Source organism: Anabrus simplex, chromosome 1 (assembly GCF_040414725.1).
Source record: "Anabrus simplex isolate iqAnaSimp1 chromosome 1, ASM4041472v1, whole genome shotgun sequence".
NCBI classification, from domain to species: Eukaryota; Metazoa; Arthropoda; class Insecta; order Orthoptera; family Tettigoniidae; genus Anabrus; species Anabrus simplex.
In genome coordinates, this window is record NC_090265.1 from 551,728,430 (window position 1) to 551,755,545 (window position 27,116).

At 38.0% G+C, this 27,116-nt stretch overlaps 1 protein-coding gene across 1 annotated transcript in view; it reads right to left on the reverse strand.

The window, feature by feature from the left end:
• The window catches only part of vret (vreteno), a 392,221-nt gene that overhangs the window by 317,248 nt on the left and 47,857 nt on the right, over positions 1-27,116 (reverse strand). The gene's annotated exons all lie outside the window — the stretch shown is intronic.

Consider the following 27,116-nt stretch of genomic DNA (forward strand, 5'->3'; position numbering starts at 1 on the left):
GCTATGAAGAACTAAAGTGTCACCCAACTTCCTAACATGTCAGCTACATCCAGCTTCCATTTCTAATAAACTTGCAGCACACTGTTTTTACAGGAGGTCCATCAACATTCTACTTACTGTACCATTTCATTGCCCAGTTTGCGTCATGAACGGCAGTTACATCGCTGACATTTGCCATGCATCGCGGTAGAATGACGAAAATTATATGATAAGAGAGTATATTACAAGGAAAATATGCCGACATAACGAATCAAATGAGCCGTGAAGTACAATTATGACGATCAGACCTAAAGAATCCATGCGGCCGTGAGTAAAAAAAATTTGTATTGTTATCCCGAGCTGAAAAGACATTCCCTTAAAAAAAAAAAAAAAAAAAAAAAAAAAAAAAAAAAAAAAAAAAAAAAAAAAAAAAAAAAAAGAAGTCAACATCGGAACGAAATATTAGACAAGATTCAATACAAGAAGAGAAGAGATTATAGTTGGAGAAGAGAATTGCTATTAATACAATTACGACAACATATGAAACGTAAAGAAAATTTCGCCAAGTCTCAAATACGAATTGGAAATATTGGGCGTGAAACAAGAGTGAGGAAGGAAGGACAGATCACGCAGTAGAAGTCGCCAAGTCAAGCTTGAAACTGTTTATCAGAAGCCCTTATATAAAAATTAGAGATCGCCAGCTAGCATTTTTTAAAGTTAACAATAAGCAGAAAAAATTTCAATTTCCGTATAAAATATTGTATCCTCAAAAATTATTTGCTAGGGAGATAGAGAATATACCCAAGAGTATTCAGTTACTAATTGAAATATGCATCTAATGCCGTCCTTCAATATGTTTTTGATGCATGTAATCATCGGAGATACCATGGCAGAGTAAATCAAGACAATGGGATCGCAATCTGGAGGTACCCTGACCAGCCGTACTGCACGCCCGAGGCCCAAGTCCAGTAACCAGTAATGACGTGCACTTGAACGCGAGATGCTGGCCAAAGAAGAATTTCCAGGATGAAATCCAACCCAGCGGGTTAGCGAAAGCAAGGTAAGTGAAGTTCCATGTAGTCATTTTACGTAGTTAAATTATTAGATTTGAATGAATAATAGTGTGTGTCTAAGCTGAAATATGTGTACAGCTAGGTCAATGTCATGGTCTTCGAGATATAAACTCCATGAATAGTATCTTTGAAAAATAATCCATATAATCATGCGAGAATACGGACCCAGGTAGTCTTTGGTAACACAAATTTACACTCCATGTATAGGAATGTTTGTTTACTTGAAGAAAGCTTTGAAAATCAGTATTTTCAATGTTATGATGGAGATATATGTATTCCATCGTGCAAATCAACCATAATGCAATGTAGAAAGAAGTAAGATCATACTTTAGGACATAGGGACATGACATAACGTTTAATCGTCACCAAACGTGAGTAGCAAAGCCCGAGATATTAATACATGCCTTTATTACAGGAGATGTATAATTGTTTGTGTTATTTAATATCGTAATCCTATAACATGCTATTACATTATGTTTAATGGAGTAGACGTACATTGCGCTACTCGTAGAGCAACAAATGATGAAGTGAATGAAATTGTTGATATGGTCAATGACATGATGATCTTGTGGGCAAGAATACTGGTCGGATATATGGAAATATATGAAGTAGGAGGAATTATGTTAGGTATGGTGCGCATACGGCGAAATACGAGTAATTGGTGATATTTATGAAGCGTAATGCTGATGTTAGGTTAATTGTTCTTGCCATGTGAGATATAGGGCAGTGTATCATGTTGGGTTAAATGGAATATGAATACGACTGTATGAGCTTATTGAACCTTCAGGCTGTTTATGGTGTACGATCATCGAGATTATATCCTAGAAGTAACGCATTTATGGTTGAAGCTTAATATTTTCCTAGAAGAATTTTACATGTTAGGCTATCTCCAAGCTGATTTCCTGTCAAAGTCATGATTGGAAGTAGGAAACTTCTTCATAATTTAGATAACTACCGTCCGTAAATAGGTGACCTTCATATACAATTTTCTTCGAAATTTTTCGCGGATTGATGATTGTTTTTGAATCAAGGTATATCAATACCATGAGAATGACTTGCTTGTTGACACACGAGTGCTATGTTAGGTTAATCCTACACATTTACAAGGAATATTATATATATATATATATAAGTTATGCTTTTGCTGGCGAGATGTAGTGTTTACAGTGCACTATGTCTTCTGGTATGGGCTATATCAAATTTGTTACTTTCATTGACCTGTCACAGTCTTATCCTTGGCTTTGACAATATGAAAGTGACTGAGGTATGAGTGATGCTAGTAATACCATTCCTTATGCAGCCAGTCCCTGTTATGAATGGTGTGAAAATATCGCTCATAGGGTCAGTTGGTGCATACATTTCAGTGGGCTTGGCAGACTGATATGTAAGAGCAACTGCTGGGTCGGTGAGGAAAGCAACGGGAAACTACCTCACTCCTCGTTTCCCTAGTACGCCTCTTCAGTGACGCCTAGGCTATTTATGACAGCTGTTGGCGAAGCTGCAGAGGATCAAACCAGCCTTCGGGCTGATTACCCAACATACATACATATATAAGTTTACTTAGTAGACATTATACTTACCTTCAAGTTGATTTTCGTTAATATGTTAGTGAATGGCAATTTTAAGCCATGTTAAGTAGAACTCGCTCATGTTGCTTACGTTAAAAAAAAAAAAAAAACTTGAGTAACCAAAACCAAAGATATTTAACCGATATCTTGAGAAAATCAAGGACAGTTAACTGATATTTAAGTAATACTTTGAAGACATCTTAATAGTTTTTCGAGATGTTTCAAGGACTCTAAATGACATTTGAATGATATGAAATTGACATTCTTGATATTTAACTAGTATTTAAATAATACTTTCATGACATTTCTATAATTCTTCAAGATGATCCATCAATTCTAAATGATATTTGAAAGATACTTAAATGATAAATAATATTTTTCAATGACAATATAAATAATATTTAAGGAAATATCTACTATATTTTAATTAGGGATCAGAATTCAATGAATACGATTGGACATGTAAATAATTTTGTAACTTCATTCCAAGTACTATCATTTATTTATTATTTTTTTCTTTTCTTTTCTTTTCTCAATAAAATAGGTGATACGGATTTTGATTGGAATTCTTTTTATATATTTATTCACTTCATAATTTGAAGAGGTATTTGTAGGAAAACGTACATGGTGAACAGTGAATGAGTCCAAGGTTATTTGTAGTTATTGACTACAGTTGAGCGGAGATGGTTTGCGAATGAACTTATAAAAGAAGCTGTGCATTTTCCTTAGTTGAGTACACATTAAAAAAAAAAAAAAAAAGGAAATATTTTTTTATCACAATCTTTATCCCTGATAGGTATCGTGCACCGAATTGATATACATGGCTGACATCAAAACATGAAAAGAAAGTGGTATTTGGTTGAGTAAAAGTAGGTGGAGTCGAAGGAGTACTTATGTCGGATGGGATGAAATATTCGAATGATAGGTCAAGTCTGGATATTTATATTATCAGGTCGCAGAGTTAGGATGATGTACCCATGTTTCATTCCCATCTGCATGACGACGTGATGATTGTGGGGATTCAGTACATTTATTTGACCGCCCAACATAAGATAATGGATTATTGGCCGGAGTATTTGAGGTAGTTGTGAGTAAAGGCACGATACCAATAATGTACCCCCGTAAGGTGCATTACTCTTTTCCCGCCTCTTCACCAACCTTCCCATTGTGGACTTGAGTTACATCACATCTCGTCCTTTGGTTCCTAACTAGTACTTGCTGCCAATGAACAGTAAGGGAAAAAAAAAAACCCATGGCCCAACAGACTTGATGGGCTTTGGCCTGCGAAACAGTCACCGCTCAGCCCAAAGGCTTTCAGATTACTAGGTGACATGTGGTCAGAACAACACATTCCCTCAGCAGTTACTGTATTCCTGGCTCTAGACTAGGATCGCCATCTCAACATCAAATAGCTAGGCTGATTGGACCTTGAATCAGAACTCTGATACAGGTAACAATCCCTAACCTGGTCAGGAATCAAACCAGGGGCATATGTGTGAGAGAGAAGTATGCTACCCATGCACCGCAATGCCATGAAGAATGAAAAGTCAAGGAATTAGTTCTATTCTCCTCAGTACGGAGTGGATTATACTCGTATCTCCAGCATGAAGAAGAGAAAACAAGAAAGCAAACAAGGTTCGCTCGAATACAGTCAAGTGTCCATTGCCACGTACAATATATATTATAACCTTCCAATGAATGTTGGATTGGAGTCCGTGAAGACATTGGAAGCTTACGGTGAAAATAAAAATCGATGAAATCTTATGTCCGATCACTATTCGTCCAGGTGTACCAGAAACCAAAATAACTCGCTCTATTAAATGGATAACAGGCAACGGATTGAAGGAATCGGCAAAAATTATAAGCTCTGAACCCCGTGGTATCTCGTTAAGTTACGATAGATAATAGAATGTCGTGACGTAATACAGAATTAAGTAAATATCGCAGTTTCCTAAAGTAAAAGTTTAATAAATGTAAATACTAGGCGAATATATCAATGTCAGAAATATGGCGGAGGCCATGAATGACTTGAATTAAATGGGCTAAGTTCAATCTGTATATGATGCCCATACCTTGCCTATCTAGTCCGATACGATTTGATAATCGAGATTGGTGATGAAATTGTCGATTGATAACCGAGATATTATATGACAGATTATTGAATGAATTCCTTTGCCGACGTAAACGATTATGCAAGAGTACCTTGATTTATAAATTTCATTTTTGTACCGTATTGATAGCCACCAAATGTCATAAAAGAAAGAAAAGTTCCACCTGATCAATACTTATTATCACATGTATGATAGAATATCACATGTATAATAGGACCGGTTTCGACCTCTTACAAGGTCATCCTCAGCTGCATTAGAATCTTACGTTTGCATTTTTGTATTATGCCTCATTCTTGAAAGCTTGATGACATACTCTGAAATTTAACATTATGTTGATTACACTTTTGCTAAGAGTTCCAATGTTACAACATAGTTAAAATTATAACATGTTAAATATTCTTATTACATAATATAATGACCCAATGTACACATGTAATTATAATTAAATGAGTTTGTCTTTTTTCTTTTTTCTAATGCGTAATGAGTATGTAGGAATAGTTTACCATAGGCGTTTGCCTATTCAATTAAAATAAGCTCCATTCTTATAAATGTTTAGTCATGTATGAGGCGAGCTTTGTTGATACTTGTGAAGTGATTAATGTTTTAGCAGTAAAATACGCTAACTAAATGGAATTATATCTGATAGTGCAATAAAATATATTACATATCCACATTAAAATATTAGCAAACATGGTTAAACGTGCTTGAATGCTCTTTTGAAAGTCTAAAACAGCTGATAACAATAAATCTTGTGTTTTCCATTGTGTATTACATTGAAATAATGTGAAATTTGCCCATTATACAAACATATAAACACATTAAAATATTAAAAATTCCTAGATATGATTCGACGCAAATGTCTGTTTGTAGTCTAAATTAACAAGTGACAGCATATTCTTATGTTGTTTTAAAAATAGACTGATGAACATGCGAGTTACAAGCCTGAATTTGTACAAGCTTAGCCGATACACTTTGTGTATAACCCAACCACTTTATCTTTCTAATTTTGTATTTGTGACTTGAACCTGGCTTGTTTGACGTGGCTGATGTTCTGGAAATTGTTCAATTTGAACGACAAGGTCGTAAGTCAGCACATGCACGAGTACAAGCATAAATTTACAGATATAGGTAATGATTTGAAAATATTAAATACAAATCCCTAAGGTCCTTTGCTTAATATAAACGAAGAATTATACATAACATTTGATCAATATACAAACCCCAATTACAATATTAATGAAATAACTGAGAAAACTAATATTTTATTTAATAGGATTATCCCTATCATAAAGAATGATTACCTCAGATTAGTCAACAAACAACATCATACGCAAGCTATAGCGCAGACAGCGGACATACATGGCTCCGCCCTTACACACGCCGAAGCTTTTCCCACTCACCCCTCCACCCCCCTCACAACAGGCGACACCAACACCAGAAGTACGAGACACAATAAGCGACAGACTACCAAGCAGCAAACATCTTAACCACTCCACGATAGAACGTAGATTATCACAGAACTTATACAATAGTACGCAACTTTAATTTCTAATTCATTCATTTCGACTTACAGATACTTACCAACAACAACATCATAAGAAAGGAAAGAGCCACCAATAATTACGACCTTGTCATTCAAACTGAACAATTTCCAGAACATCAGCCACGTCAAACAAGCCAGGTTCAAGTCACAAAAACGAAATTAGAAAGATAAAGTGGTTGAGTTATACACAAAGTGTATCAGCTAAGCTTATACAAATTCAGGCTTGTAACTCGCATGTTCATCAGTCTATTTTTAAAACAACATAAGAATATGCTGTCACATGTTAATTTAGACTACAGACAGACATTTGCGTCTAAGCATATCTTGAATGTTTTAAAATTTTAATGTGTTTATATGTTTGTATAATGGGCAAATTTCACATTATTTCAATGTAATAAACAATGGAAAACACAAGATTTATTGTTATCAGCTGTTTTAGACTTTCAAAAGAGCATTCAAGCACGTTTAACCATGTTTGCTAATATTTTAATGTGGATATGTAATATATTTTATTGAACTATCAGCATATAATTCCATTTGGTTAGCATATTTTACTGCTAATTTACTGCTATAACATTAATCACTTCACAAGTATCAACAAAGCTTGCCTCATACATGACTAAACATTCATAAGAATGGAGCTTATTTTAATTGAATAGGCAAACGCCTATGGTAAACTATTCCTACATACTCATTACGCATTAGAAAAAGAAAAAAGACGAACCCATTTTATTATAATTACATGTGTACACTGGGTCATTATATTATGTAATAAGAATATTTAACATGTTATAATTTTAACTATGTTGTAACATTGAAACTCTTAGCAAAAGTGTAATCAACATAATGTTAAATTTCAGAGTATGTCATCAAGCTTTCAAGAATGAGGCATAATACAAAAATGCAAACGTAAGATTCTAATGCAGCTGAGGATGATATTGTAAGAGGTCGAAACTGGTCCTATTATACATGTGATATTCTATCATACATGCGATAATAAATAAGTATTGATCAGGTGGAACTTTTCTTTATGACATATGCAAGAGTACTCCGTATCAAGAAGTCAGGTGTTTAATTGTCAGAAACCTATGGAAGCTAGGAATATGGAGAAGTCTTATAAAAGCAAACCGTCCGCTATTATTGTAACCTGGTATTAGATTTTGTTTCAAAACTGAAGAGATGTTTGTAATTCTGCTGGAATTTTAGAGGGTATCAGAAGTGTTGCACACATATTGGAAAGATATTAGATGAGAAGCTAGACTGTAATATAAAATTGTCAATTGCTAATTGTAATGAGAATAACTTTTGTAAGAACAAAACAGGATACGCATGCAGTTCTCTTGAATAATAAGAGAAGTGTTGTACGAAAATATTGTAGATGATGTTAATGCATGTAACCCTATTCTAATAGTGTACTTCGAGTTCCAGGTATCATGAGACCAAGGAATAATGGAGATGATTATGAATTGATTATGAATCCCAGCATGTCATCTTAAAACCATGATGGTCTCAAAAGACCCGACGAGAACTGGGATGGACACCAATGGTTAAAGTCTCAATACTGGAAGATGAGGGGTGTCTTCATCATGAAGCCAATGAACGATAAGTACTCTAAATCATTGTTTCATTATCCTGCTATGTAGCTGCTTTTAAGTAGAGTAGTATGTTGTTTTAAATGTCAGAATTGTGACATGCTAAAATTACACAACTTGAAGGCAACAGTTTTATTCGTCAACCATTGCCTTACTATGGATAGAAATATTGTAATTTATAACGTGAATGATCCTGAATGATGATATATCGTACGCTATGTCGTGTGAATCTAAGCGGTCACAGGCAAATGCTTTGCTGATAGATTTAGGCATGGATTATACCCGTGTTAATATAGTGTCATTATGAAGAAATTTCAGTTTAATTCATGGTTTCGAATATATGTTAGAAGGAGTCTGTAATAACAGGTGCGTAATTTAGTATCACCTACGATCGTATTCTTATGTTAAATGCAGTGTTCGCGAATGAAACTACAATGTTGTTGCGATGATAAGGTGTTAATAATGATGTTAAGATGTATAGTCTTCGTAATGTGCCCGAGTATATTCTTTAATGAAATGAGAATTCGTGAGCATGACTTGTGAGTAATATGATGAAGAGTTTATTGTGATAGGGTCGTCAAAATATGTAAATGATTATTGTTATATGGATACTGAATTAGTCGTGCGTACGGATTTGATTTCACTCATATGAATGGTAATCACTTAGGCACAAGGCGATAGTCGCAATGATATTTCGGGGCATTTCAAGGACACTGGTAATATGATCATCTAAAATGTACTAATTAAATACAGGGTAGGTGACTGCGCGCAATATTGGAATGACACAAGACCTTCACGAATTAACGATACTAAATAGTTTAGAACCATGTCACAAAATGGAATGTGTGATCTTCATTTATATATGGAAGTAGATTAATTTTTCTTGCTAGCTGGATTTCTTCTTATAAACTATTGAGTTGCCGCTTAGAGCTGACGTAGTTTTTACAGGTTGATTTCATGGAGGACATCAGAGCTGCAGAGTCATCAAAGTTGAATCCATTGTAGTTTATGATTATGTTTTCAAATGTCCATTATTTAGGTGCAGATGCCGATGGAGCTCAGAAGAAATCAATTTAATTTCCTATTTGTTCTGTGTTATTATTTGAAAAATTACGATGTTGTCTTAAATGATATGATCACCGGGCGAGTTGGCCGTGCACGTAGAGGCGCGCGGCTGTGAGCTTGCATCCAAGAGATAGTAGGTTCGAATCTCACTATCGGCAGCCCTGAAGATGGTTTTCCGTGGTTTTACATTTTCACACCAGGCAAATGCTGGGGCTGTACCTTAATTAAGGCCACCGTCGCTTCCTTCCAACTCCTAGGCCTTTCCTATCCCATCGTCGCCATAAGACCTGAGTCGATGCGACGTAAAGCCCCTAGCAAAAAAAAAATTATATGTTCATTTTTTTGACCTAAACGATAATGATGAGCAGAAGTTACCGGTGCGTTCAAGTTGTTAGATAGATTGTTGACAAAATAAGCGATGATTTATACATAAATAACGGGATGTTGAGACATTTGAGTCAGTGAAGTGCCAAACCAACAAGAGTCAATGATTTTTAACCATCAGTTTGAAGATGAATGTGATGAATTGACTTATTTCAAAATTTAAGCCTTCAGCATTGTGATACTGACTTCACTTTTGATTTTCAGATTAATTTGAAATTGTCATAGATGTTGTGAACGAAATATTAAGAAGGGTCAGAAAATTATTTCCTTGTAATTAAAGTAACATTAAATCATCTCCAACATCCATTTGTGTTGCTTTTTATTTTCTTAGCATTGTAGTTTTTAAACATTGTTTTTAGTCATTAAACGGAAAATCCTTCCACAAAAAATTATATTTCTGGTGTTTTCATTTGATAGTATAAGGTACGTCAAGATGATTAGGCTAGATTAAGATATTAATTAGCAATCGTCTTCTCACGTCAGTCGAGTCAACTTAAATCCAACCATAAGATCCTGTGACCCAACTCAATGAACTTTCACATCCCTTGAGTGGAACCTCTTGTATCTCCGCGTGGCATCGGCCAAGGCGTAACTTTTAACATCAAGAACCCTGAACTTAGAGATGCGTGAAAGGTCACAATATATACGTCAATGTATCAAGCATGAGTTCTGATTGGGCAGCCAAGAAGATGCCTAATAAAACAAGAAACTCCAATTCTTGTAACACGTAAATTAATCATAAAATTGTTGCACAATACATTGCTTATAAATTTATCTTAAAAGCACACCTGCCTACTTTACAAAACCAAATATCAGCAGATTTTGATATGAAAATCAGGAAAATTCAGAAGATACAATTGGTCAAACCTGCTTATTCTACATGTCTTGTGCAATACAGTACTATGATATATTTATAACACTTATTGTCTCAAAGCCTGACTGTTGATACAGAGAGAATAATTTAAGTGTTCAGACTTCTTCTCGCATGCCGTAGGAAATCCCGAGCGAGCGCCATATGGCTTCTGTCAACACAGCGAGATAAGAAGTGCTCAATGCCAGCGCGCAGCTGTTCAGCACTCTGTGCCTCAGTTCTCTAGAAACTAATGGACTTTTAAGGTGAGTTGTGAGGTTATTATCACGATGGTTAAATACACTATAGAGCAAAGAATATTTTTGGTCGAGTGTTATTTGCACAAGAAGAAGAAACCAGTTAAAAGGTGCCTTCGAAAATTCCGTGGACAATTTCCCGGTGCGACAGTAGCGTCAAAACGTTACGTGCATAAGCACCTTTACAAGTGGCGTAGTACTGGTTCCGTAAACAATGAGAAAAAGAAGCGAAGGAGAACAACTCTCACACGGGAGAGGTTAGAAGATATACAGGCAAGACTCCAGGTCAGCCCACATAAGTCGCTTCAGAGATTAGCTCAGGAAAGTGGTATTTCACATTCTTCAGCACGTAATGCAACAAAATTGTTTACGATCTTATCGGACTCATTCAGTCCATAACATACTGCCTACAGATTTCAATGCAAGAATGCGATTTTGCAATTGGCTAATAAATAGTGTCCACGACGGTATTGTGGATCCGAACTTTCTTTTTATGAGCGACGAAGCTTGGTTTCATTTGAGTGGATATGTCAATTCACAGAACAATAGAATCTGGGATACAGACAACCCGCACATTTCACAGCCGAGACCTCTGCACGATGTGAAGGTGGGTGAGTGGTGCTCTATCAGTGCCCCACGAATTATCGGTCCGATATTTTTTCAGGACACGATTACTTCTGACCGTTATATTCACAACATTCTGGAACCATTTTTTGCTGAACTGACTGAAGAAGAGAAAAGGTACGGCTATTTCAGCAGGATAGTGCAATGGCCCATTCGGTACATAGCTATATGCGACGGTTACGGGAAATGTTCGATGATCACATCATCAGTAAAGGCTTATGCCCCCTCGTCCGCCTGATTTAAGCACATGTGATTTTTATCTATGGGGAAATCTTAAAGGAAAAGTTTACAGGAATAATCCACGAACTGCAGAAGAATTAAAAACTGAAATTAGGAACATTGTGCGTTCTATCGGTGTCCATGAACTACAAAGTGTGTTTCGAAATCTCATTACAAGATGTGAAGCTTGAATTGCAGCTGAAGGAGATCGCTTTCAGCATCATCTGTAAATACTGGCGAGTTCAGTTTAATTTCCTAGTTGATTTATTTATTTGTTTATATATTTATTTATTTATTACTGGCAAATTCAGTTTAATTTCCTAGTTGATTTATTTGTTAATTCATTTACTTATTTGTCCAGAGCATCTACGTAGCCGGTGAGTTCAGTTTCGTTTAGTTTCTATAGGTTAATCAAGCCGCTTCTTTGAGCCGACTTTGCCTGCTTGTCATGGCGGGCACTGCGCTCGCTGTCTCCGCTTCTCAGTAGGGTTGGGCAGACCGGAACCTTCACATGTTCCGCAACATTAGGAACTTGAGGCGGAGTGTTTCGGTACAGAGTGCCGAGACACGGGACACAGGACTGTAACTGCGTCCTAGAGAGAACTTTGAGAGGCAACAGGACATGCTCCGCTTCAGCTGGAATGTGCCTGAACCGAACGTGCTGTGCCAAGGCCGCACTAGATAGATTAGTTGGCCTTGGCTGTGTCTGCCTGTCGATACCGGCTGTGGGCCGCCCTGTGTTGGAGTGTCAACATTCATCCAGTTATACAGTAAAACCTCGTTAATTCGAAGTTGTTGGGACTCAAAAATCGGACTTCGAATTAACCGCCAATTCGCAATTCAGAAGTACCAACGCTTGTCGCGTTACAAAATATTCTAAGGCCCGTTACTGCATGCATTTAACCTTGGTTCAGAGTTTATACCTTTCAAATGCCATGAAAAAAGAACTATTTCCTAAATGTATCCAGGAAGGTCCATTTACAGTATTCAAATAATACACTCGGATATCTCACTGGTAAACATAACCTCACACAACGAAAGAAAGAAAAAAAAAGCACGATTCAAAGACGAGGAGAAATCTATGCTCGCTCCCATGTGCAAGTGCTTTATTAATTGGATTACTATACTGTATGCATTTTAGATGCCTTTTATTTACACAGAAAGTACCCGATGCCCTTAAAATCTAACTTTCCTATGACTCTATCGTTGTACGATTTCCCGCCATGGCACTTCTCTCGTACTACAGAAATGTAAACACTTGTGGCGCCACGAAGTATTCTAACAACCATTAATACATGCAATCACCTCGATTCACAGTTTATACCTTTCAAATGCCATGGAAAAAACTATTTCTGAAATGTATCCAACAAGGTGCATTTACAATGTTCAAATAATGCACTTGAATAAATCACTGACAAACATAACCTCACGCAACGAAAGAAAAAAAATCGCACAATTCAAAGACGAGGATAAATTATGCCGGTTCCCCTGTGCAAATGCATTATTTTTTGGATTTCTTTACTGTTTGCATTTTTATTATAGATGCTTTGTACTGGCATGGAAAGTGCCCGGCGCTCTTAAAACATTGTGGCTTATCGAAGTTTCCTATGACGAGGGAATAAAGTATCTCGCTTCCATGTGCATTGCAACGCACTACTATGACCCCCATCCCTCACACTGTACGATTTCTCCTTTAAAACAATAAGACCGTTTGGGCTCGCATTAACATACCGTAAAGCAATGCAGTTTCACCAGCAATGTCAGTACCGGTATTGTTCGGTGCCTACGAATTTATTATATTTGCCACGTTTTTTCGTCAACTGTCGGCATCGCCAGTGTTAGCGGATTCTGTTTTCCCGCACACTGCATGATATTACGGCGTTCCTTAAAAGGTTGAACACACAAGAGTTCCGATTTCATTCAACTTAGCAATCATGAAGCGCACTGTAGACCCACCGAAGTAAGTGCGGAAAGCTACCCCTCCACGTTCCGGAACGCGCGTTCTATTATGACGCGGAGCAGATAAATTTCGAGTTGAAATTACTCTGTAACATACAGTACTATTAAGTCTGAATTTCGGTAATGGGCCGACATTGTACTTCGAATTACGAATTATCCGTATTTCGAATTAAACAATTGAAATAACATGCAAAACTGTATCTCATATTTCCGGGAACGAGAGTTTCTTCGAATTAGGCGGGATTTTGAATTAACCGATTTCGAATTATCGAGGTTCTACTGTATCTTTAATTCCAAAGCGATGACTCATATTTTTCTTTCGCTTAAAAGTTTCCTTAAAGTCCAAATTAATTTATAACATCAATCCCCGAGAAAGTGTTGAGGGAAATTTTCGAGATATTGAAGAAAGTAAAAGGAAGTTGAGAGGGAAGGAATTCGAAGTGCAGAGAGCATAAGGCGGGGCGCACATTGGGACGCAGGCGAAGCAGCTAAAGCAGTGCAGAGCAGATTTTTGTAATCCACACAAATCATTGCACCATCGCAAGTTGACAGACAGGGCAGAGCAGGCCGGTTCTGCACCTACTTCTGCCTACCACGCGCAGTCTTCGAAACACAGTTTCCTGCGCACGTGTCATGCAGTTAGTTAAGAAATGGAGGAGAAAATTACCACAGTCATTCAGTCTCACCATGTTTTGTAGGTACTATGTGAATCATGTGGACTGCAATGCAGTATGTACGTACGTATGTATGTATGTTCATGAGAAAATGGCTGAACAGAATTTAATGAAAATCGGTATGTAAATTCAGGGAATAAGGCACTACAGTCTAGGCTATAAATCATTCTATTCACGCTGCGTAACAAGGTAGTTTAGAGAAAGGCCTAAAATGTAATCCACCGAGCAAGTGGCCATGCGGTTAGGGTCGCACATCTGTGAGCTTGCATTCGGGAGATAGTGGGTTCGAACCCCACAGTCGGCAGCCCTGAAGATGGTTTTCCGTGGTTTCCCATTTTCACACTAGGCAAATGCTGGGGCTGTACCTTAATTAAGGCCACGCCCGCTACCTTCCCAATCTTCCACCCTTCTTCCGTCGCCGAAAACCTTCAATATGTTAGTGCGACGTTAAACAAGCAGCAAACAAAAGAATGTAATCCTCATATATCTATGAAACAATCCATGACCCAAGTTCTCGCAACATATAGAATTTAAGACAAAGATCCAATGCTGATTATGGAGAGCATCATCTCCGTCGCCGTCATCCATCATCACATTTATGTGAAGAGATAAATACGGAAAATCATTTATCATGTCTTGTCAAATATAAATGCAAACGCGTTCACAACAGATTGTCAATGTTGATTGATTTTACTATCTTGTGTCTTGTGACAGATGAAAATCTAGCAGTACATTTGTAAATACATATTTTCCCCTCTCCCGCACTGTGATCCTATTAATGAATTTACCATGCAAGTTGGTCGTGCGGTTAGGATCGCCTTGCTATGAGCTTGCATTCGGGAGATAGGGGGTTCGAACCCCACTGTCTGCAACCGTGAAGATAGTTTTCCGTAGTTTCCCATTTTCACACCAGGCTAATGCTAGGGGGGGCTGTACCTTAATTAAGACCACGGTCGCTTCCGTCCCATTCCTAGCCCTTTCCTATTCCATCGTTGCCATAAGACCTATCTGTGTCGGTGCGACGTAAAAAATATAAAAAATAATCATGAATTAAATTCTTTGCTTAGTCCATATGAACGCCGAACATCGGTAACATAGAAATATTGTTCAGTCTTGTCTTGTAAACTGGCGAAGGTGGTTGTTTTTATTGCAATTGTCTTAAGCTGAATAACCGAGTTGCCATCAGCACAAGGGAAATTGTGAAGATGACTAACAAAATGAGAAATATCGCGAATGCTTGAAGAAAAAGAAAAAAAAAAAAAGAGCCTCTTTATACTGGATGCCGAAGTATCACAGAGTCTAAAGAAAACATGTTATTTCTGAAAACCGACAAGACCCTGCGTGGCAATGTGCGCTCAAGTCCACTTCGCAGTTTCGTAAGCTTCGTGCTGTTCTGCTCTGCTCTTCCCTGCTCTGCGGCCAACTGCTTCTCAATGTGCGCCCGGCCTAACAGCACGAAAGTACAACAATGTATTCATCCAGTTTTATTTTTAATTCCAAAGCGACGACCCCTATTTTTCTTGGGCTTAAAAGTTTCCTTAAAGTCCAAATTAATGTTTAACGTCAATCCCCGAGAAAGTGTTGCGGGAAATTTTAGAGATATTAATTACTCACAATACAGGCCAATACATTCAACTGGTGAAAATATTCTTGAATTGGTTACTTTTAAACACGTGCACTGCCATTGTAACCGTGTTATGTGTATTTTATATTGACCGGAAAAATCTTAACCTAAAAGCAGCCTTTAAACGTGATTATTGGGCGCGAATTTCAGTGTTCCGACTGTTCGTTCACGTTCCCTGCAGCTTTATGCTGGACCATGGCCATAACTACACACAGGCACACACCACACAGCACATTCCGTACAGGCACATTCCCAGTTCCCACTGGCGCGGAGCATGTAATGTTGCCTCTCGAAGTTCTCTCTACACTGCGCAGTTACAGTCCCGCATCCCGTGCGCCCGCTGCAAAGTTCAGCTAGTAGGCGAAGGGCAGTGCATAGTGGCGCTTCTGATGGGACAGCGAGTCAGTGTCTCCGACTCACTTGAGTATGTTTCGGAACAATTGACACTCTGTGTTCTGGAACAGAGGAACATAACTGTGCACCGGCACATTGTGCCAAAACAGGGACATGGTGCCCAACCCTACTTCCCAGCACGCCTAATCCTTGGCACACCGCTCTGTACTTTCAAATTAATCACCCTGTAAAACGAGGCTACAAGGCTAAAAATTACACATCTCCATTACCTCGCAGGAAGTATGCGAGTGAGAAGATCAGCCTATGATAAGCCTTCCGAAAATAGTAATGAACCCATGCTCCACACGTGTGAATCGGTCATGCACTTAAATGCCATTACTTAGCAATTGCATGAATTAATATATTGCACCAAGCGCCACGCAATTATTCGAAGCACAATGCTATTTATATCAAATAACTAGCTGTTGTACCCGTGCTTCACTAGGGACTTCTCAGAAAGACTGTCCTTATAATTTTCCCTACTGAAGTCAACATAGGCCATTAGAATGTCAGTACGAATGTCAGAATTAAAAGGAATGTCATCGTATGAAATACTGGATAAAATGAAAAACAGCACATTTTCCCACTTTTAAAGAAAAGCAGTGTCAATCCAACAGTTCTAAGTTCCAGATCTAGAATGAAAAGGCCGCAGGCAGCCGATAACACTCCTGTGTCATTACTCCATTCAAGACGTAGCTTGCTGTTTAAATGGACCTAACATCTAGATCATCGGCCCCTAATGGTACAAAATGAGATTAAATGTAATGACAATTTAAAACTCCAAAATCATCCACTTACCAGAATTCAAAATGTGATGAAGAATGAATGATTAGTGTAGATTCGTGGTATTCCACACATTATGATACTATTCACAGGTAATGCAATGCACACAAACTGTGGCGCCATTTACAGGCAACGCAATCCTATGGTGTTCCTCACATCGGTGTACTAATCACAGGGACTCTTACTATCCCATGGTGCTCCTCACATACTGGGTACTAATCATAGGCAAGGTAGACTCATGGTGTCTCTCAGAGTGGTACTAATCACAGGTACTGTAAAACACACTGTGATTCACATACTGTCTCTACCAATCACAAAGGCATTGTGTACCTAACATAGTGGTAATACGATCAAGTAAAAGCAACCCATGGTGTTTTCTTCCAACTCTGTGATACGTAGGTGGTTTGAAAAGTTCTCGGAATGTACTAGAATTATGTATCTTATCTTGGTGGAACTGCTTTTATTTTTTCAACATAGTCTCCCTTTAGACTAATGCATTTGGTCCAGCGATGATCCAATGCCTTGATCCCATCTCGAAAATGAGACTCCTCCAGGCCTGCAAAATACCTCTCCAATTCGGCTGTCAGTTCTTCCCTTGTAGAAAATCTCCATCCACCGAGGAAAATTTTCAGCTTGGGGAATAGATGAAAATCTGATGGTGCCAAATCAGGTGAATAAGGTGGATGTGGAAACAATTCGTACCCCAGTTCATGAAGTTTTGCCATGGCAATAACACTTTTGTGCGGCGGAGCGTTGTCCTGATGAACGATGACCTTTATCTTTGCCAAACCAGGCCTTGTTTTGGGTATCTTTTCCTGTAGTTGGTCTAGGAGGTTTGCATAGTACTGCCCCGTAATTGTTTGGCCAGTAGGAAAATAATCTATCAGCTCAATGCCTTTTGCATCCCAGAAAACTAAGGCCATGACCTTTCCGGCCGAACGCAGTACCTTTGCTTTCTTTGGTGGTGGTGGTGAATCAGCATGTTTCCACTGCTTTGACTGCTGTTTTGTCTCTGGGGTATAGTAGTGGACCCAAGTTTCATTATCTGTAGTCACAAACCGGCACAAAAAATCTTGTTGGTTGTACTGAAAACGGGCCAGACTTTGTTCGGACATTTCCAATCTGGTGCGTTTATTGTCCAACGTCATGAGCCGCAGCACCCACCTTGCGGATAATTTTTTCATACCCAATTCTTCGGTTAAAATATAATATACCCATTCAGAAGACATCCCTACAGCTTCAGCAATCTCCCGCACTTACAGTCAACGATCCTCCAGGACCATTTTAAGCACTTTTGCGATAAATTCTGGGGTTGCAACACTTTTTGGCCGTCCACTACGCGGATCATCATCCAAGCTCTCCCGACCAAATTTAAACTCGCTGGTCCACTTGGCAACAGTTGAAAATGAAGGAGCAGAGTCCCCCCAGTGTGTTCTGAAAGTCGGCATGAATTTCCCTTGCTTTCGTACCTTTCTTTACAAAGTATTTAATCACTGCTCGAATCTCAGGTTTTTCCATTGTCGCAAATCATTACGCGGGAACAACAACAAAGAGCCGTCACTACCACACTCCTGCAGCTAGAGCACTGACGCGCCACATGTTCGCTCACAAAAGATGTGCGATTATTGCGCGGGAACCTCGTTGCTCTAGCACCGACATCTAGCGGTGATTCCGAGAACTTTTCAAACCGTCCTCATATTAGAGCATGTAACGTAAAGTGAATCGTCCTTTCTTTTATGACTACCTCATGTGTTACTGTTCAAGCGATCCTTCCTTCACAAACCTCTTTTTTTTTCATTCTTATAATCAGCTTCACAATATTATTATAGTATGTATGGACAACTGAATCTCTATAAATAAAATCATAACGACTGTGTGTCTGTACATTGACTATTTTCGTGAAATATTCGTACAGCTTTCCGTTTAAGGGGTAATAATGTCCATTTAAATATTTTTTAGGTATAGTTTCTTGGAAGTCCTAAATTTTACCCCCCCTCGCCCAAAATCAAGATTGCCTCACAATCTGCCACACAAGCAGCAAAATTACATGTTTTAGGCGGTAACCTACGGAAAACTTCCAAGATCTTAAAATTTTCACTTTCTATGCCGAAGAATATCGAAATATAGGCAATTTAATGACAGTGCAGACCTACGTTTAGAGGTATTTCGCGGCTAAACAGTAAGTCCTATCACAAAACGGATGGCACAATCTCCGTTCAATTTCGAGTGATCTACAATTTTGGTCCTGTGATATTTTGTTGTCTCTCTCTCTCTCTCTCTCTCTCTCCCCCTTATAAGGTAGATTTGGCTGTATATTTTGATTGTTTGTAAATTTTGTGCTTTTTACACGTTTGTTACTTAGATTGACACACATACAAGAAAGATAGAGTCATCGAATTTGGCATGCACATTGACACGACCAATGGCTATATGCGAACCACATTTCATGATTCTAGCTTCCACGTAAGTATGTGAAAAATAATGTAAAATGATTAAAACGTGCCCAAATTTCACCCCATTCAAATAACGTAACTCAATCGAACCCATAAATATGTGATATGTGTGTAATTCGAGAAAATGTTTTAACACCAAACATGTAGAGCGATAAAAGGGACGCCTGAGAGAGCAAACTGTTTGTTGGTATGATGTACTGTTTAGGAGCAGTAAATCTCAAAATGATGGTTTGCACTTACAAACGTGCCCATGCTTATATGTCATCTATATACATATAATCGTAACGACTGTCTGTTCATTGACTATTTTGGCAGAATTTCCGTACAGTTATCCGTTTCAGTTGTAATAATGACCATCTGCATATTTCTTAACTTTGGTGTCTGTTTGATTGTATGAGTTTTTATAATTTGAAAATTACTGAATATATTTCTACCAAACTTGATATTTAGAATCCATCTGTCCCTGTTTAGGTTTTAGGGCCAATATTATTTCTGAATACCTATATTTGAGGGGGGTTTATCCGAAACTGGAACCATGATTTTGCACTTCCTCAAAATACGCACATCCGAAATTGATCGAAATCTACAATCCTTAATGGAAATCAATTTCTAAAACTTTTTTCTCAAGTGAATCTTTCGACAGAAGGATTAATAAGCGAGTTATCATGAACGGTTGGTTTTACAGGTTAAGTCCAGCGGACGTAGCCAAAAGGTGTTATACGTGGAGCAGATTCCTTATCTATCTATATAAATAAAATAGCAACGAGTGTGTGTGCCTGTACATTGAGTATTTTGATGAAATTTTCGTACAGCTACCCGTTTGAGGGGTAATAATGATCATCTGCACATTTTTTGGTTTGATTTCCTGAAAGCCTTAATTGTTACACCCCTCACCCAAAATCCAGATTGCAGTATAATCTGCCAGACGAGCAAGAAAATTGAAATTTGGCAAAATTATACGTTTCAGCCTGTAACGGACGAAAAACTTCCAAGATCTTTAAATTTTTCATTTTTTATCCCCAAAGAATAACGAAATGTGGAGAAAATTTTAATGATGGTGCGGACCTTCGTTTCGAGGTATTTCGTGGGATAAATCGGAAGTCCAATCACATAACGGATGGCACAACCTTCGTTGTATTAAGAACGATGACTTTTTTGTCATATTTGTATCGCTTATACGTTACATAATTATCCGAAAAGTAATGCAATGTAAGATAATCTTACACAAATTTCAACCTATTCAACGTTTCTGACTCAATCTGACCCATGATTAGATGAGATGCTAGAAAATATCATAGGACCAGCCATTTAGATCGCTAAATACTGTGCCTTACGGTGCAATCCTTTGTCGATATGACGTACCGTTTAGCAGCAGTTAATATGTAAATGAACGTTTGCAATATTGTAAACGTGCATGTACCTTCGTATGTCCATCTCAAAGATTTTAATATTACTTATCTAGAATCGCGGAGCGCGCTGATGCTAAGCGGAATATTGAACTCTTTCGCGCATCGCCATGTTGCGGGCGCTTCAGCTTCAAATACATGGCTAGCATGTGGTAATGTTTACAGACCCTTGCATGTTTTCGATTTGAATCATGCATGTTAGTAGATCTGGGTTGGTATTATATGTGACGGAGTGATAATATATTGTCAAATATTTTCAAGGATTCTGGGAACTGATACATTACGGTAGTTAAATTGATTGGCAATATTAGGCCTCAAGTTAGGCATTACCAGTGGAATGGAAGATATTCACGAGGTTGAATTCATGTGCAGCCTTAATTTGTTGCTATCAGAAGGGATCTGGTATTTCTTTTCACATGCGAGTAGAAATCGAGAACTAAACAGGTCATAGGGTGGTTGATTCAGAGAACGCATGGACATGAAATTCATAATATTTAGGCTTCTTTTTCTTGTTTGCCTTTTTCCAATTCATCGTGGATAATTGTTTAGAACTAAAAAGCTGTTCTGAAAAAGATTACATATTTTTCATACAAACTGTGCAGCGGTATTACAAATTTGATAAACCTGGGAATAGAATCCGTAAGATATGATTGATACAACTTGATAAAACCTTTTAATATTAGAGTAAGGTATTGCTTCAAATTATCAATTATCTGAAAAATGATTTATTAGTATCGTATGTCTTAATTTCTCCAATTTTTCCTACTCGCTTTATAATGAAAGAATATGATTGCTAATAAGCTATTCCAGAAAAATCTGACAATATAACGTCTAAATAAAGCTCATTACAATCTTGTCAGTCCTAGTCTGCGTTAGAAAACGCTAATAAAATTAACTGCTCACTATGATATTAATATTTTTTGTTTGCAAGTGCTTTACTTTCAATTTAATTTTATTTTCTTTCTGGTGTAAATCATTGTGCTCATAGAGAAAAATTAGAATGCACTTCCAACTTTTGTGTGCTCAGACAATGTTAATTCAGAATGAGTTTGTAAAAGCAGTAATATTTAAGAAGATAAAATTACGAGGAGGGTTTTACATCTTAAATAATAACATTCTTACTTAAGCCCACCCGGGCGAGTTGGCCGTGCGGTTAGGACCGCACAGCTGTGAGCTCGCATCCGGGATATAGTGGGTTCGAACCCCACTATCGGCAGCCCTGAAGATGGTTTTCTGTGGTTTCCTATTTACATACCAGGAAAATGCTGGGGAAGTACTTTAATTCCACGGGCTCTAGGCCTTTCCTATCACATCGTCCCCATAAGAGCTATCGAGAAAGGGTGTGTCTGCTATTGTTATCAGTACTCCCTACACCGACTTTGACTGGCAGTAGGAATGGGGTCCTTCTCCAACTCCTGTGTAACAGGCATTAGTAAGGAGGGAATACCATTGTAATAAATAATTAACTTCTCGATTTCTCTTGCAGAAGGCAAGTGAGCATGCAGTTTTGTTCAAAAATCCCTATTGTGTTTGGCTCTACGCCAGGGTGCCCACCATTATAAACAAATGTTTCAATCTAAAATGTGACTAGCATTAGGCATAGTGGCCTGCTATTTTCATGGAAACTCACTAATTCTGTGTGACTGGCAGTAAGCTGGATGGCAGCAGGAAAAAGAGCCTGTCATTATAATAACTGCACAACTCAATTTTGACTGGTAGTAGGGAAGTTGCCTGCTATTATAATAAAAACTCCTGAACTGTAATCTGTCTGAAAGTAGGAAAAGGGCCTGCCATTGTGCAGTAGGCAATGGGGACTGGAATTATAATGTAAACTTGCCAACTAGATTGTGAATGGCAGTAGGCAAGTGAGCCTGCCGTTATCACAACGCCGCAACCCACACTTTACATTGGAAACAACATATGGGGACCTCCCCATGCTATTGTAAAACAATCTCATTTACTGCACGCACAGTATTTACTTCGATATCCGTATACAATGTAGAATACCATAGCGAAGCACGGGTACATTTGCTAGTAAGACATAAATAATCAGAATTGTACTCTCTAACTTTGGTTATGTAGTACTTTTCAATATGACCAATTAGATAGGTAACTAAAAATTAAATTCCCTGACTTTACATACCGATTTTCATTAAATCCTGTTCACCCATTTTCTCGTACCTCGGTGCTGATATAGACTTAGCAACAAGAATCCAAATTCATGATAATCTTTGTTATAGCCGATAATGTAAAAATGTACGAGACATAAATGAAGGGAAATTTAATAACATACAACTTTAAATATGTAGTATATATCAATAGGGCCAATAATAACAAATATGTGAGAATTAAATTTTTAGGCGTACCCCTAAACTACCATTTTACTCAGCGTGAGCACAATCATTTATAGCCTAGATAGTAGCGACTTATTCCCCAACTTTATTTACCGATTTTCATTAAATTCTCTTCAGCCTTTTTCTTGTGATGCGCGTATGTACATACAGACAAGACATTACAGAAAATTAAAACATACATTTCCCCCCGTTACTGTGGTCACGACCGGTACAGAAATATCATTCTTTTTAAATTTGGGGCAATGTACAGATGCTCTTAATTTTATTTATATTGAGAAATTGAAATTAGTCAGAAATGTCTCCAAATGGCTCCTAAAATCTCTAGAAAAGGCACTAGTCGTTATCATTGAAATTCTGTCACAAAATTACTACGAGACTCCATATCTAGCGACAAGTCTAGAATCGACTAGACTGATGTGAGCGAACACGAACATAGCATGCGAGAACGAGAACAACGATCTATATATGCGTCGCGATATACAAGTTTCAATAAACATCGCACATTCACGCATTAATAAACGAAGATATTTCGTTTGAAAGCGCCCAATGAGCAAAGGACTTCCGGCAACTAGCGTAAAAAAGCTGAAAAGGCGGGATTTGAAAACAAATGAAGTTCACCAAAATATAAGCTAAAATTGGGAGAAGTAATGGCATGTATGTTAAAATATTCAAAGGTGATCACTTTTTAACAACTGTCTCCTAGGCCTGTATCTCATTCTTTTCAACATATTAAACTACGCTTAATGGTGTGCTAGGGCAACAGTTAACCTGAATATTTGTTGTGCAACAGAATGTGTGTAAAGTATGATCCGATCAATGTCACTCATCCATATATTTGTTGGGTACATTACATTTTCAGTATTGAATTTGTGCCTACAATATAATACAATTTTAGCTATTAAAAAAATGGAAACGTCAGGAAAAATCCTTCTTTGCATTCAGAGATTCCAAAAATTATAAAGGTTAGAGAAACTCTCCATATACAAACAAGCCTCTACCTATTCCTTTATGGAATAAAAATTTTAATAACATCCAACTGTCACGATATTACCCTGCAAGTTTCAGGCTAGAGGATGATCATTTAATAATCTACAATAATTAACCAGGCCCTGTTTAACTGAGATGAAATTACTGTATGTTCACGATTTAATCTTACCTTTGGTGGTCGCATATAATAACCACATAGTAGAGTACACTTTCGGAGGACCACTTAAATGTTAAGATAATACTGTTTGTAAAAAATAAAGAGCACACAAGTCACTGATTTACGTGAACTAGACATAACTAAAATAGGGAACATGCATGATCCGGGGTTTTAATTTAAAAAATGCCAATCTGATTCAAAATTTCATGCAGAATTCAAAAATGTGATCAGAATGTACAAATAATAACTCCAAACATGATAAAAATCTACGAAAATGTCACGTCACGCAAGTACGCGATCTCATTGGTCTGACGTCACCGTACAGGTTGACTGAATTAGCAGACGAAATAACACATAGTGTGCTATGAGAAGCAGGATAGACTTCGCGTATTTCTACTTTACGTTAGTGTCTAGTATGGTTAAATTCGAGGTCTATACATCGGATAATAATCTGAGTGGTATATTTTAGACTGAAAATGAATCCTGAGCAGACAGTGAGGCAGAAAACTTATAAATGGTGTAGAGTTCCGATGTGCAATAGCACATCGCATACCATACCAAACAAATTGTTTATACATGTTCCAAAGACGCTCAAACTAGGGAGAAATGGATTTTGGCGAGCCGGAGAAATGCTGGTGATATATCGGAAAAGTCTACAGTTTATTTTTTTTGAAGATTTAAACGTAAGATGAATTTGTTTGAATTTTCAAATCACTTTTCCATGTCAGTTGTTCTAGTAGTAAAACTTTAAATTTTAATGTATGATGCTTTATTTAAATGCTTCAATTACATCTTGGAATATGAAAGTAATAAACAGTGCATTAAATAATGTTGATTATTAAAGTATTCTCCAAACCTAACCTATGTTTTGGGTGATCCATGTCAAGATAATAAATCAAAGGGGTTATGAACCATTTTGACAGCTCTAATTCTACCAATATATCTTGGCATGGGACAGTTATGTATGTCTTTATTGAAGAGCTTAATTGGTAAAGAAATTTAGGCTATATCCAAATACTCTGTAATGTAACAAAGAATAGGCGTGTACATCATGAAAGGAAACAACGTGAATTTAACAAATGTATAACTCTACACAAAACCAATGCTTGTCTGTTGGGGTCTTATAAGGTAACAATGCTCAATTATAATAATTATCATAATATTAATGAAATAAATAACATAATTGCACACAGGTGAAAATAGTGATGTAAGTGTTTAAAATATTATCCAACTTAGCCTACGTTTTAGGTTATACAAGCCAAGTCAATAAACCGAAGGGTAAAAATACCGCGCGAGTTGGCCGTGCGGTTAGGAGCGCGCAGCTGTGAGCTCGCATCCGGTAGATAGAAGGTTTTGAACCCCACTGCTGGCAGCCCTGAAGATGGTTTTCCGTGGTTTCCCCATTATCACACCAGGCAAATGCTGAGGCTGTACCTAAGGCCACGGCCGCTTTGTTCCCATTCCTAGGCCTTTCCTGTTCCATCGTCGCCATAAGACCTAGATGTGACGGTGTGACGTAAAGCAAACAGCAAAAACAAAACAAAAAAACAAAAAACAAAAAAAACAAAAAAAAAAAAAAAAAAAAAGTAAAAGTCACAGCACCCAAAGACATTCCTGTATTGAGCGATTAAAATGTCACCAGGACACTTTTCTTTCCTGATATGCTCAGCTTGTTAAAAGCCAAATGTAATTAATGTTATTGGCTTCACGCCCCGCTAACTACTTCTACGATTTTCGGAGACGCCGATGTGCAGGAATTTAGTCCTGCAGGAGTTCTTTTACGTGCCAGTAAATCTACCGACACGAGGCTGACGTATTTGAGAACCTTCAACTACCACCGGACTGAACCAGGATCGAACCTGCCAAGTTGGGGTCAGAAGGCCAGCACCTCAACCGTCTGAACCACTCAGCCCAACTTGTGAAAACTAGATGAAGTCATATTTATCTTTATCATGTTTAAATTTTTCACTCCACATAGATATTTGATTCTCTTTCATGGGCCCCGGAAGTGGGTAGGCCAGTTGCCCCAACCATAAATATATATTTTTTCAGAAATGATTGGTTATAGACCTACAGTACTATGATCTTTCTTTCTTTCCTTCTTTCTTAATCAGTTTATCCTTCAGGGTTCGTTTTCTCTCGGACTCAGCGAGGGATTTCACCTCTACCACTTCAAGGGCAGTGTCCTGGAACGTGAGACTTCGAGTATGGTGATGAAACTGGTGAGGAGGGCCATTACCTCGCTCAGGCGGCCTCACCTGTTATGCTCAACAGGGGCCTTGTTGGAGGATGGGAGGATCGGAAGGGATATATAAGGAAGAGGGAAGGAAACGGCCGTGGCCTTAGGTGCCTGGAGGAGAAGTAGGAAAATACGAAAAACCACTTCGAGGATGGCCGAGGTGGGATTCGAAACCCTTCTACTCAGTTGACCTCCTGAGGCTGAGTAGACCCCGTTCCAGCCCTCGTACTATTTGTTTTCAACTTTCATGGCAGAGCCGGGAATCGAAACCGGGCCTCCGGGAGTGGCACACATTAACCACTACACCACAGAAGCGGACTAGTACTATAATGCTACCTATATGTTTATGTTAGTGCTGAAATCCGATTTCTTACTTTACTAATGCTGAAAGCCCGAAAATGCTGATGATGATGATGCTTGTTGTTTTAAGGGGCCTAACATCGAAGGTCATCGGCCCACCCGAAAATGTAATGTTATTCTTTAATAGGGGAATCAGTCTAGAAGGAAATGTTGAAAGTGATGTGATATCTATCCAGGTTCGTTGTTATCCTAATACTATGGGTTACAGTACATTGCACGTATATAAAAGACGCCACTTACAAACTTGCTTGTTATCCGCTAATTTCTGCGGCCACAAAAGTAAAATTTTTAAAGAATAATGACATCTATACATGGTAGATTGTCTGGCTGTGCTGTTTTGAACCTTTCTTCTGTCATTTCGAAGTTATTCGCGATCATGAATAATAAACAATCGGCTTTCAGCAACGGCTGATGCACAACGGCTGGTAGAGCTCCATGCGGTACTGGATCGTGACGTCACAG